The following is a 14,792-nucleotide window of genomic DNA, read 5'->3' as shown; positions in this document are numbered from 1 at the left end:
GACTTAGTCCCGCGCTGGCGAGCAACGACCGGGACTAAAGTTTTGAGCATCCGCACCCTGGGTGGTAACCATATAACCAAACCATACGTGCTCCCTACGTGTCAAGTGGGTTGGTGGAGAGTTAGTGCCCCTCCCTGTAAAACAAATAACTCAGAGTCAAATGGCCACCCCATACGGGATTATGGCGTCTGGCAATAGATAGATAGATATATATATTACTACTTATGAAAGCTTAAATAACCTTTTATATTTGTGCACGGGTGAAATAACGATGTCCATAATTCAGTTGTTTACATTAGGGAGTTGATACAGCACACCACGCTGGGTGAAGGAGTACTGTATATATCTCGCTGTTCATTCAACTCTGCAGATACGATGGCATCTGGGCAGATAGTATAGAAAAGGGATGCTGAAACTGCCCTCATTGAATAAAATAAGGCCATTCCCTTGTCACGAGAAGGCAGCTCCACAGCCGCCTTCTCGTGGTTTTGGCCACCGCCGCTTCTTTCTCCTCAAGTGCCGCCACTGCAAGAGCCAATACAGCAATCACTCTTCCCTCAGCAAATTCAAAAGCCATGTTGCGTCTGATACGTGTGACTCGTGTGAAACGGTGGGACAGACTAAGGTGTGCTTTGTTTACAAGTTTGCTGACCATTGGTGGCGATCGAGGAACGTGTGATAGGGTTTTATGCCTGGTTCCAGCACACCAGGAATGCGTTCCGTTGGCAAACCATGATTTCTGAAACCGTGTGATACCCCCTCAGCACGGGTGGGGAACCTTTCTCCTAGTAAGGGCCATTAGGATATTTTTAACATCATTCGTGGGCCATACAAAATTATCAACTTAAAATCAACCAGTAAGCTCTTCCCGAACACATTCTCACCACCGAACGTGCTCGCAGTTATGCACAGTTAGTGCTGGGATACGTATAAGACAACGTAAGATTAAAGAATTACTGTACTATGAAAACTATAAATTTACAGGAGAGGCCTTTGAAAGGCCAAACCCTCGAACATCAGCGCAGCACGCACGGTTTGTTTTTGAAATGTGTGGCTTGCAAATCAGCGCCCATGGAGACGATGTGAGAGAAGAACAACATAGTGCCCCCAGAAACACGGAAGAACAACGTAATGCCCCCAGAAACACAGTGAGAAAGAAACAGTGTAGTGCCCCCATTAACACACCGACACCCCTACCCGGACCCCACGGAGTAGCCACACCCACACTAGGGGACCCAATACGACAACGGCATAAGCCAGCCCGGGCCGTGCGCCCTTATCAGACTCAGCCGTCGCACCGCCACCATAGCAGACGGAGGACACTACCTTCGGGGAGCAGGACTGCCAAATCAGACTGGGGTGGAACTGATATTTCAGTTTCCGTCAGCGCCCCTCTGGAGACGGCCGATTGCCGCTCCCGCCTTCGTCAGTCGGCCAAGCGTCGCACTGAAGGTGTTTCTACCGAGACGGCCTATTGCCGCTCATCTCTTTTGCCCCAGGAGACGGCCGATTGCCGCTCCACCCTCCTGCCGAAGGAGACGGCCGATTGCCACTCTGGAAGCGCCGCCCCTGAGTCGGCCTATTGCCGCTCAACCCTCCTGCCGAAGGAGACGGCCGATTGCTGCTCTGGAGGTGCTGCCCCTGAGATGGCCAATTGCCACTCACCCCTCCTGCCGAAGGAGATAGCTGATTGCCGCTCCAGAGGTACTGCCCCTGAGACGGCCGATTGCCACCCCTTCCTCCTGCCGAAGGAGACGGCCGATTGCCGCTCTGGAAGCACTGCCCCTGAGACGGCCTATTGCCGCTCACTCCTACCGAAGGAGACGGCTGATTGCCGGTCTAGAGGTGCTGCCCCCGAGACGGCCAACTGTCGCTCACCCCTCCTGCCGAAGGAGACGGCCTATTGCCGCTCCATAGGCGCTGCCCCTGAGACGGCCAATTGCCGCTCCCCTCTCCTGCAGAAGAGACGAGCCCACGGCCTCTGGAGAGACGACCAGAGGAGTGCTGACTCCCCCACACAGCCACGGCCTATTGCCGGGCCCTACGGCCAGACAGAGGTGCCGACATCTTCCCTGCGTGAGACAGACACCCGGCTCCCCAGCACCAGAGGGACCCCGCGAGGCCTAACGGCCTCCCCTGGCCTCCGGTCCTTACGCCTGGTCCTAGAGAAGACTCACCTGTCAGCCCCAGCACAAGACAGTGCCGCAGCTCCCACCTGACGGCGCCCCTTAATATTGGGGACCGCAGCCCTCAGCCTCCTCGGGCCCTCCCCAGGACTCCCGGGCGCAACCTCTCCATGCCCAAGAGACCTCCACCTCTGGCCGAGACAGGAGCCAGAGACTCCTAGACCTGTTTGGCCCCAGCCCTGAGGGCCACACCCCTAATCCCAGCCCGGAGACTAAGGGCCTGTGCGCCACGTGCAGCCCTGGACAAGAGAAGATGCCCCTGCGAGCCGTCCCATGCCCTCTTGGCACGCCTTTCCCTGGTGGTGCCCCTAGCCCGGCTAAATAGACGCTGGCGTGTCTCCCAGCCGCCCCCACGACACGAGTGAATATATGTCAAGTGTGGTATTGCCCCAAGACTAGTGACGGAAATTATATTAAGTGTGACATTGCCCTAGAAAACAGGTTACAGTGATATAGTGACTAAATGCATGTCCAGTAGCAGGGCGAGTGAAATCACAGGCGAGTGAGTAAGGATGAGAACAGTGAGTGAATCCCGAGAATTCTGACTCATAAGTGACGCCCTCATAAGAAACCAGTAAGAACTCTTCCCCTGAGGAAGTCTCTGTAGTGAGAGTATACATATGTCCCTTGCTGTCAGAAAACCATAGAAAGTGAGAATAATATCCGTCCCTTTGTATTACCGTAAATACAGTGAATATCCAGTGTCCCGCTATTCCCTCTCTCCCTACAACTTCTCCTCCCCATAACTAACGTCATATAAACGAGTGATATATCAAATGTCAAAACCCTTTTTCTATCAAGTGATACTAAGAGTAAATTAGAAAGACGTATCCTTTCCCAATATTACTATAACTCTGTTCCGGCTCGTCACGTGTCCCCCCCCCCCTGGTGTGAACTCCCCCTCCCGCGCTCTCACGCGTGCCCGTGTTCCCTGTACACCTGTTCACTAGACTTTCTGTATTGGCAACCATAGTGGTTAAGTCAGTATCCTGCAAGATACTAATATCCTAAGTAAGGTTTCATTTCTGTGTCACTATTCATGTTGTAATATCTGTATTTTGTCCTGTGTCTGACTGGGAATATACGTGTAAAAGGTTATTGCCTAGAGTTTTTGTGTCCTGCCTCTCTTTCATTGCACTAAGCTCCGGTCACGAAAGAGGACCCCGCTACACGTTAGGTGTTTTAGGACCGAGGAGTCGGGCCTTTTTCACCTAGCATTACAGTTTTGATCACATTATTTGCTGTACTGCTTTTCCACAGTACTGTATTTGTAAGTTAAATATTTACATTACTGTTAAGTTTATGCGCAAGTTAAAGTACTATTAAACAACGTTAAAGCAAGAAATAGTCTTATAACCAGCTCACCCGATAGGCGTTGGAATATTGCCTTTTTTATTTGTTCGTTAAAGATTTGCTGTACTGCTTTTCCTCAGTACTGTATTTGAAAGTTAAATTGTTATGCGGGATGTTTTTAGTCCGACTCCTCGTCCTTAAAACGCCCAAGACTGAACGGGGTCCTCTTTCCGGACCGGAAATAAAGCACCCACAAAGGAACAGGGCATAAAAACTAGGCAGTACACCTTAACACATCTATTGTCTTAATCCAATACACTGTTACAATATAAAAACAAAGAGTTACAGGATATGATGGAGACAGGTTTACAGAGTTAGCTCCTCAATATACGGTAATGTATCACACACAGCACAGGCAGATAGTGGAGATTTTCAGTTATACATCGATGGTGAGTTACAATTTCTCTATACTCGTATTATGTCCATGGGCAGAACTAGCATTTAATAGTCTAAACCAGATGCACTAGGGGTAAAGAGGTCCAGGGGTCAAGAGAGCGAACATTACTATAACTTGTCAGAGCGCGAGTCGCGACACTCAGGATAGTTAATTGGTTGCGGAGACACTGTTCAGAGGTTCCTGGTTTTTCCTCGCGCCCCACTGTTTCCGTATGTCTCTGTGCCCGTGTTCACTAGTCTTTTCTGTTCTGCCTGGGTATTCGTCTCACTGTGTGTCACTTATATTATTCTGGCCTTACTCTTTCACTGTTACTGTTCACTCCCGTCTCTGTGGTTTTCAAGACACACGAGATGCGGTAAAGTCACTACTTGCCCTTGTTTCCTGGGCTTAACAGAGGAGGTGTCCGGGTGTGGGAGGGGGCTCTACTGCGGAGCCCTCCTGCAGGAGACAGTGCACCACCCGCAGGGGTGTCACCGCCCGGGCTTTCTTCATCAGGGGAGTGCAGGGAGGCTCTCCCATCTGGGGGCCTCGACCTGAGAGGCTCTCGTGCTGGAGCCTCGTCGGTGGGGTGCAGGGAGGCCCTCCAACCTGGGGGCCTCGACCTGAAGGGCAGCCCTCGGGGCTGGGGACCGAACAGCTGCAGGAGGCTGGCCTGTCACCTCTTACTCCGGGCAGAGAGCCGTGGGGGAGTGGAGCCCAAGCGGCCTGGCTCTGGGGCCCGCCTGTCCAATCTGGGAGCCCGGGTGCTGTGGTCTCCTGTAGGGAGGGGCGCCGTCAGGGGCAGACTGCAGCACCTCTTCTGTCTGGCATCCGTCAGGGACCGGGTCCAACCAGGGGTAGGGGCAGGACCGACACAGGGCCGCACCACCACTCCGGCAGTACCTCCAGGGAACCACACCTGGAGGGAGTAAGTAAAGGGCGTCCCACACAGCTGAGAGGTGAAAGGCCGGCCGCGCAAGGAACCTCCTTCTCTGGGAGGACCCCAGGAATCATGAATGAAGGGCGTACAGCAGCCGCTCCTTCCCCCACACGTACAGTGGCCATTGTGGCGGTTCCGCAATTCCTAAGGTCCACAGCTGAAGGGCGTACAGTGGCCGCTCCTTCCGCCACACATACAGTGGCCGTTGTGGCGGTGCTGCTTCCGAAGGAGGAAGAGGCAGATAAGTGGCGTACAGTGGTCGCTCCCTCCCCGGCACGTACAGTGGCCGTTACCGTGGGTCTGCCTGCCCAACGGGAAGTAACAGAAGGGCATACAGTGGCCGCTCCTTCCCCAGCACGTACAGTGGCCGTTACCGCGGTGTTAAACCCGTAGGAATAGGAGGTAGTGGATAAGGGGCATACAGTGGCAGCTCCCTCCCTGACACGTACAGTGGCCGTTATCACGGTTCCACTCCTCCTTCCTTTGCCAGTCGGAGTGCGCTCAATAGCTAACGCTCTAAGGCCGTCTCCAGATGTGGCTGTAGCTGAAGGTCGTACAGTGGCCATTGTGGCGGAGCTACAGGGGGAAACAACTAAGGGGCGTACAGTGGCCGCTCCCTCCCCGGCACGTACAGTGGCCATTACTGCGGTGTTGTCTGGGACTGAATCTGGCTCAGTCCCACCCCGAACCTGGTGAAGGCTGCTCTGCCCGCAGGGTCGTCTTTCTCCTGCGTGGTCGCTGTCAGACCAGTTGGGTGGAAGAGGGACTTAGGACAGGGAAGCCCCGGCGCCCTTCTCGCTCCGGGTCAATCTCCCAATGACCCAGCCTGCCGTGGTGTCCTCCTGGGGTGGTGGTGAGGTGGTGGCTCGGTGGTAGGGTGGGGGGTGGCGCTCCTGGGGTGGTGGCTCGGTGGTAGGGTTCCCGGGGGATGGCGGGGTGGTCGTTCCGGCGGAGGTGTGTATATCATAAATATTTATTGTTCTCGTATGTAAGTTAAAGTACTTAAATAAAGTCTTAAATAAAGTCTATCTATATCTATCTATAGCCCGATGCCCTAATCCCGCAAAGGGTGGCCGCAGACAAAACGCCTCCAAGTCGCTCTATCACCCACCATTTGACTACCCTCCCCCCAATTCACCCCCCCCTCCTTCATATACCTCTCAACCCCATCCCTCCACCTCATCCTCGGTCTACCCCTCCCTCTCCCTCCCTCCACCTCACCTACATACACCCTCTTAGTCAGTCTTTCATTCTCCATTCTCTCCACATGTCCAAACCACCTCAATGTATTTCTCCTAATCTTCTCAACAACATCCACATCTACCCCACAACGTTCCTTCACTTCTTCATTTGTCAACCTGTCCCTCCACGTCACTCCACATGCTCCTCTCAAGTAACTCATTTCCACTGCTCTCACTCTTGACTTGTTCCCCTCTTGCAAAGTCCACACCTCACTTCCATACGTCACGGTAGGGATCACAATATTATCATGCAGTGACTTCTTAACTTCCATACTCACCTCCCTATTTCTCATCATTGCTTTCAGTGTACCAACAACCTTCCTTCCCTGCTGTACCCTTTCATGCGCTTCATCCCCCAAAGTTCCATCCTTACTCATCACACTACCCAAGTACTTGAATGCACTCACATTCTCCATATCCTCACCATCCAACCTCACTGCACACTCTGTGACTTCATTCCTCTCAAACACCATAACTTTACTTTTGTTTACATTAACTTTCAGATTCCTCCTCCTACACACTGTCCCAAATTCATTCACCAAACCTTGCAACTCGCATTCATCTTCACCCAACAATACTGTATCATCAGCAAACAGCAACACCGGAAGCTTCCAAATCTCACCCTCATTCGTTAGGGCCAGCCCCACATCCACTGCCCTACCTTGCACCTCCTTTACAACCCCTTCCATGTATATATTAAACAGCCATGGAGACATCACACAACCCTGTTTCAGTCCCACATTGAGATCAAAGAACTCACTCAGCTCACCATCCACTCGCACCGTAGCCCTTGCTCCCTCGTACATGCTCTTCAAAGAACTCAACAATTTCCCCTCCACTCCATATATTCTTAATACTTTCCACATACCTTGCCTATCTATTCTGTCATAAGCTTTCTCCAAGTCCATGAAGGCAGCATACACTTTCCTTCCTTTCTCTAGATACTTCTCCACTAAACATCTTAGAACAAATATCTGATCTACACACCCTTTTCCCTTCCTAAATCCCCCTTGTTCTTCTCCAACTAGCTCCTCTGTCATATGCCCAACCCTATCAATGAGTATTCTACCATATATTTTACCAGTCACACTAAGAAGGCAAATACTCCTATGGTTACCACATACTTCTCTCTCCCCTTTTCCTTTGTATAAAGGAATAATTATACCTGATTTCCAGTTCTCTGGAACCCTTCCCTCTTCCCAAGCCAATCTACACAACTTCCATATCCACTCCACAACAATCTCACCCCCATACCTAAGCATTTCACCACACACTCCATCAATTCCTAGGGCCTTTCCCAACTTAATCTTCTTCATCGCTTCCACTACTTCCGCCCTACTGATCTCTTCCTCCCTCCTCTCATCTCTTATTCTCCCAGCCATTCCCCAACCACATTAAATAAGGCATTGGAACCAATTACCCTGATTTATATGATTACCCATGATCAATGGGTTCTGAGACAATTCACCGTCAAGTCAATTCGCCGTCAGACAATTCCCCGTCAAAATATGGATGAATCCCCGTCAGGACAATTCGCACCCTGAACGATTTCCCGTCATTCTATAAATATACTTATTTCGCCTCTGAATTACATTCTAGCATCACCCATAGCTGTCTTCATTAATGAAGGCAAATTGTCTTGTTATTGTTGTGATAGCCAATTAACTTGACGTCAAATTGTCCCGAAACCAATCGGCACTGGAATGGTGCCTTGTGTTTATGTATTTGTATATTGAAGTTTTGCTGTGCAGTACTGTATTTGTAAGTTATAACATTAAATAAACCTTCTAACCACTTAAAGTGCTTCATATTGATTACCAATGGCAGATAACAACAAAATAACACATTTAGGGGGTCTAGGAAGCAAAATAATGAGTAGTTAAAACTTACGCGTGCCACGGTTGGAACGAAACCTGCGCGTTAGGGGTGAGCTTGCAGTGATCCCTCCAATATCCGACGTAATAGGGTCATAGGCAGGTCCGGATAGTGGTCCTGTCCGGATATTGGGCCCCAGCTTATGGACTTGTACTTATGGACCCAAACTCAGAGAAACACCTATACAACTCCCTCTGGACATGCATAGCACCTATTTAAGACCCAAATCACACCAATAAGGGACATAAAAGACTGAAATAAATGCAAAAGAACCATTGGTGAGTTAATACAATATTAAACATTCTGGGTACTTACAAGTCCCTGGTTCCTGGACTGGTTTGAACCGCCAGTTTGCAGTCCACAGTTAATCCTCTGCACTCTAAATTCAAATTTCTTAACACTGCACAACACTGTAAATTCCTGTGTGTTCTAGTGGCGAGGTATTGCAGTTTATTCACTGTTTATTCACAAAAAACAAGCACCTGTGGCTTGCACTGCTATGAGCATCTGCTCTTGATCGGAGTTAAGCTGTGACTGTTGATGATGGCGGGGTAACAGAGTTGCCAAATCGCAACGGCCACATTACCAATCTCCTCAACTTTCATTACCAAATTTAACTTTTCATTACCAAATTCATAAAGCTAGCATTTATTCTTCACTAATTATATATACATGTGGAAATACATGTAATCACTCTCCTTATAATTAACACCATGTTGATTATTTTCACGCTATGTAGGGTAGCAGATTAATCAGAGAGAGCAAACAATCCACCATCTCCATCCTGTATCCTCATACATGTGAAAAATCCATTTGGTAATGCATTATTCTGATTCATTACCAAACGAATTTTTCATTACCAAATTGGCCCACACTTGGTAATGAAAAATACCAAATGGCAACCCTGACAGGGGAGGGGGGAGGGGGGAGGAAGGAAGGGGTGAAAGGGACCATGGTGTAACAGCTGTTCGGCGCCAGACGGCAATTTCAAATTACGGGTGGGAAAAAAAGTCAGATTTTTTTCGAATTTTTTGCGGTTTTGGGCCCATTTTGGGAATATTGGATCCCAGGATGATTATGTCCGGTTAGTGGGGATGTTTGGATATTGGGCGTTCGGATATTAGAGGGATTACTGGGAATAGTCACCGATGGCATCACAACACCCCCAGGAGGAGCCTACAGAGGGGCAGACAGAGCGCGGCCCAACTCTGGGCGACAGGGACGTAAGTCCGCCAGGGCTGCACACCCTATGACTCGGAACTCACCTGCCGCCACCATAGCAGGAAACGAAGACTACCTTGCAGGTGAGCTGACCCTCAACAGGATCGGGGTTGAACTAGTTCCTCAGCTCCAAGCAGCATCCCAGCAATGGCCATCAGCTGTGCCCTTTGCGAGACGGCCAGTAACTACTCAGTCCTTCAGGAGACGGGCGGTAGCTGCTCGGAGGGCCCTCAGGAGACGGCCGGTAGCCGCTGTGCCCTTCAGGAGACGGCCAGTAGCCGCTCACTATTAAAAGAGCCACGGCCTCTAGCCGGGCTCAGGCGACAGCCGGTAGCCGCGCCCCCAAGGGGCCATGGCCTGCAGCTGGACCACACGGCAGGAGACGGCCAGTAGCTGCTCCCCCGTCAGGTGCTGCTATTCCCCCCTACAGGAACCAGCGATGGCCGGCAGCCGCACTGGGGAGAGAAGGGTACATCCCCTCTCCTCCTGTAGTTGCCTCAGAGGACATGACACAGGTGACGGCCGGTAGCCGCGCCCATCGGCAGGAGATGGCCTGCAGCCACTCCTCGTCGGCACGTCGTCCTCCATACCGAGCATCGGCAACGGCCGGTAGCTGTGCCGACAGCCAAGTGACGGCCGGTAACCGCACTTTGCCTGTGCCTCCGTCAGGGGAGTCAGGCCCAGGCGACAGCCAGCAGCTGCGCCTACGACAAAGGGACGGCCGGTAACCGCCCATGTTGCCCACAGGAACCCAGCGACGGCCAGTAGCCGTGCCGAGGAGGAGCGCCAAAGCCCCTCGCCCCCTGTGACTCCACTATGAGAGGGCGATCTGCCATCAGACCTGCCAACCGGCAAAGGTGCAGATGACCATGCTGTCCACCGCAAACGAGGCAGCCTTCAGGAGGAAAGTCCCAGCCCCGAGGACTACTGGCGAGGCCCTGTACTATCCCCAGGGCTCCTCTCAGTACAGCCAGCTCCGGAAGGGCCCTACCTGATGGACTCCTACAGAGGTTGATGCCACAGCCAGCTCCTGATGGTGTCCCTGACTGCAGGAGACAGGACCCCGAGGCCGCCCCCCAGGACCCCTGGGTGGGATCTCTCCCCACCCAGACACAGGAGACACTCGTCCTCCGTCAGGCGCCTAAGTGAGCGTTTCCAGAACCTCTTCGGCCCCAGTCCTGAGGACAACACTCAAGTTTCCAGCCCCGCCAGTGCGGGGTCCTTCGCCCCACACAGCCCTGGACGAGAGAGGACGCCCCTATGAGTGGTCCCGTGGCCGCGGGAAGCAGAGGCCCCTGGCAAGGCTCAGCCCCCTTCAGGAATAGAGCTGTGAGCTTCCCCAATGCCCTCTGCCCTCACCGCCGCCCTACCCAGATCCTGACAGTGAGTGACACTGCAATTGCAGTGACAGTGGAACAGTGACATATAGACAAGGCAGTGTATTGATATGTAAAAAGGAGAAATTAAGTAAAAGATCTGCCAGTGATATAGTGACTTGAGAATAGACCCCCAGTGAGAACAATGACGAGGAAAGGCCGAGTAGTGAATATAGTGACCTCAGTGAAATGTGCAAGATCCACGTCTCGGCCCCGGTAATAAAAGTTCCTCAGTGTAGTTGGGCCTAACACCAAACCATGCACCAAAGTGTCAGTGTGAATTTTACTTAGTGAGACAGTGAATAATTCTCCCTGCCCAACAGCATGAGCATTGTACAGTGTGCTGTTCACTTTGACCCAGAACTATTGTCCTAACAGTATCCTGCGCGATACTGCCACCCATGATCTCAGTACATGTCCTATAATTGTCTAGATTACTGTTATGTGACATCTACCTGTTCCTAAGCACTGAATTTGTCAATATACGTGTAAGGTTGTTGCCCTGAGTTTTTGTGCCTTGCCTCTCTCTTGATATTTAAGCTCCAGTCTAGGAAGGACCCAGCCGCATCCTAGGTGTTTCTAGTGCGGGAAGCCGCCTAAAAACACCAGCATAACATATATAGATAGATAGATAGATAGATTGATAGATAAATGTATATCTCTATCAATCTATCATCTATCTATCTATCTATCTATATATATACATATATATTTGTTCATGAGTTTATGAAATTGTATTTATGAAGTGCCTTGCAGGCCTGATCAAATGGTCTTGTGGACCTTGTAAGGCCCAGAGGCCGGACATTCCCCACCCCTGTATTAAAGAGTCAGACAGAAAAGGGATGAGAGTTTGTCGCTAGACAGGCGCTATGCACCCGTCGTAGAGGTGCAGGGATGCAAGCAGACAGTTCAAAGAAGCGGTGACAAAGGAAGTAACTAGAGAAAGTAGATAAAGATGCAACAGTGCGGGGAAGAGACAGAGGTTGAGGGGAGCCAGTAAGAGGAGAAGAGTTAATGAAACAAAAAGCCTTTGACTCCACCCTACTGAGAAGAGCTGTACGTGGGGAACCTCCCCACACATGAGAGTTGTACTCTACACAGGGGCGAATAAAACCCATGCATGAAGTAAGAAACTGTGCAGGGGTTAAAAAGGTATGGAGTTGGCTTAGCACACCTAACCTTTTGGAAGCAGATTTTACAAGAGATGTATTATGATCTTTCCAAGATAAATCCCAAGTGAATGAAACCCCAAGCATGTCCAAGGATGATGCAGGATTGAGATGGATAATATTAAACAATAGATGTTACTTCTGTGGAAGATTTTGTCAGGCTGGTAGGTATAAGAACTCAGTCTTTGATGCATTAAAAACAGGATTATTTTTACCCAAGTCAGAGATACGAGCCAAGTCAGACATTAGGTGTGCCATAGCCTCATCCCTTGTTTGTTGAAGTAACTGCTGAGTTGGACATTGCAGGAACCGAATGGAAAGGTGAAGGGTGGAATGATCTGTGTATGAGTGGATAGGGTTAGATGTACAGCTTAGAAGATCGTTGATGAAAGGACAGAGCCCTGAGGAACACCAGTGTTGACAGATCTAGGAGAAGAATGATGGCCATCTACAACAGCAGCTATAAGACGACCAGAAAGGAAGCTGTAGATGAAGGCACAGATAGATGGATAGAAACTATAAAAGGACAGTCTGGAAATTAAAGATTTATGCCAGACTCGATCGAAAGCCTTTGAGATGTCAAGTGCAATGGCAAAGCTTTTGCCAAAGTCCCGAAAGGAGGATGACCAGGAGTCTGAAAGGTAGGTGAGAAGATCCCCAGTGGCGTATCTCTGAGAGAACCCATACTGACAATCAGAAAGAAGGTTGTGATAGGAAAGATGCTTTAAAATTTTTCTGTTAAGAATACTCAAAAACTTTCGAGACACAGGATGTTAAAGCAATTGGACGAGTTAGAGGGTTGGGAATGGTCACCCTTCTTTGGGACTGGCTGAATGAAAGCAAACTTCCAGCACGAAGGAAAGGTACAAGTTGATAGACAAAGGCGATAGAGTTTACCTAGGCAGGGTGCAAGCACAGAAGCACAGTTCTTGAAGACAACAGGAGGGACTCCATCAGGTCCATATGCCTTATTAGTACTGAGACCAGTGATGGCAGAAAATACATCAGCTGAAGTCAGCCATGAGGAAGTCAGAGGGGAGGGGAAGTGATGGAGGAACAGCACCGGAATCATCTAAGGTGGAACTGGAGGAGAAAGTCTGAGCGAAGAGATCTGCTTTATCAGTAGAAGAAATAGCTACATAGCCATCAGAGTAGAAAAGAGGAGGGAAGGATGATGAGGTAAAGTTGTTAGAAAGTAGCTACACATTTGAAATGTGTAAGCTTGCATATTTTTGTGGTAATTGTGTACCAAAACCTTGTGAGAAGCATTTGCAACCAAATGTTGCATGATAACGCGGCTAATTAAGATGGGACCATAAATGATCCATGAAATGACAACTACAGTTTTTGAAAAAAAATTATTTGATCATATCAAATATAAACTTTGATGAAGTTTGAAGCCATATCACGTTTCTAACATTTCAAAACTGGAAACGTTTATTGGTAGGCTATGCACCACAAAATGCATATTAATCTTCTATATAGCTTAAAATGAACATTAATTCACACTTTTTAATATCAAAACTCCATGGAAATACCAAATTTATGACCAACACTGAAGTGAAATTCTACCTATGTATGACTAAACCGTACATCCATAAAACTGTACCAAACCTAAATTTTCATTCATTCATTGCCAGACGCCATGTATCCCAAACGGGGTGGCCAAGGGCTTAGAGTTAATTGTTTTACAGGGAGGGGCACTAATCCTCCACCAACCCCACTTGACACGTGGGGAGAACGTTATGCCAACAGCATCTGGTGTTCCCAGGCGGTCACCCATCCAAGTACTAACCAGACCCAACGTTGCTTAACTTCGCTGATCGGACAGGAAGCGGTGTACTCAACGTGGTATGGCCATATATATATATATATATATATACAAAAATTACATCTATATATATATATATATATATATATATATATATATATATATATATATATATATATATATATATATATATATATATATATATATATATATATATATATATATATATATATATATATATATATATATATTTATATATATATATATTTATATATATATATATATATATATATATATATATATACTGTATATATATATATATATATATATATATATATATATATATATATATATATATATATATATATATATATATATATATATATATATATATATATATATATATATATATATATATATATATATATATATATATACTGTATATATATATATATATATATATATATATATATATATATATATATATATATATATATATATATATATATATGTATATATATATATATATATATATATATATATATATATATATATATATATATAATACATATACAACATATATATACATTTGTTTTAATTAGGCCTAGAAAAAAAAAAAAAAAGCACTCCTGTGAAATGACATGAACTTACATACTGTACTGTAGTTTCATTATGAATAACATTCATGTTGTGAGAAAGTATACTAAAGGATGCTCTTTACTTTCCAAATCACAAGTGAAACCAAAATACCACAATAATATATTAACCCAGCTAGAATGATGCAAAGAAGTAATTCAAGTGTCCATTTTTTTTTTTTAATGCGAGGAAGGGAGTTGCAAGGTGTGGTGAAAGATGAGTTTTGGGCAAAAGTAGAAGCGTGTATGGACAAGTTTGAGAGGAGCGAGAGAGTGCTGTTGATTGGAGACATGAATGGCAAAGTTGGGAATGTACGAGTGGATGAAGTGGTTGGTCAGTGGGGTGTGCCAGCTGACCTAGATAGGAATGGAAGTGCTTTGGTGGACATCTGTGCTTGTAAGGGGTTGGCAATAGCCAACACCTACTTTCGTCATAAGATGATCCACCGGTATACATGGAGAGTAATGAGGAGGATGGATGGTGAACTTGTTGAACGAATGGCAATGATAGACTACGTGTGTGTGGATGAGCGAATGAGAAGACAAGTGTTGGATGCAAGAGTGTGGAGAGGGTGGGGGAATGGAGTCTCAGACCATCACTTAGTGATGGCCAAGGTAGAGCTGCAAAGAAAGTGGTTGAGGAGACGAA

The 14,792-nt window shown here is 47.8% G+C and overlaps 1 protein-coding gene and 1 non-coding gene across 2 annotated transcripts in view; both read right to left on the bottom strand.

Annotated features, from left to right (window-relative positions):
• Positions 1-14,792, bottom strand: part of scf (Calumenin B scf) — an 86,325-nt gene that overhangs the window by 52,890 nt on the left and 18,643 nt on the right. The window lies entirely within an intron of this gene.
• On the bottom strand, positions 13,484-13,602 carry LOC145395132 (5S ribosomal RNA). The gene has a single exon (XR_013896561.1). It is a non-coding gene; the product is annotated as a 5S ribosomal RNA (ribosomal RNA).

The sequence above is a fragment of the Coenobita brevimanus genome, chromosome 29, assembly GCF_032717465.1.
Source record: "Coenobita brevimanus isolate Jiangsu-jjx chromosome 29, ASM3271746v2, whole genome shotgun sequence".
Classification (NCBI taxonomy): domain Eukaryota; kingdom Metazoa; phylum Arthropoda; class Malacostraca; order Decapoda; family Coenobitidae; genus Coenobita; species Coenobita brevimanus.
The sequence above is the reverse complement of the archived record's forward strand: the minus strand, read 5'-3'. Positions and strand labels throughout refer to the sequence as shown.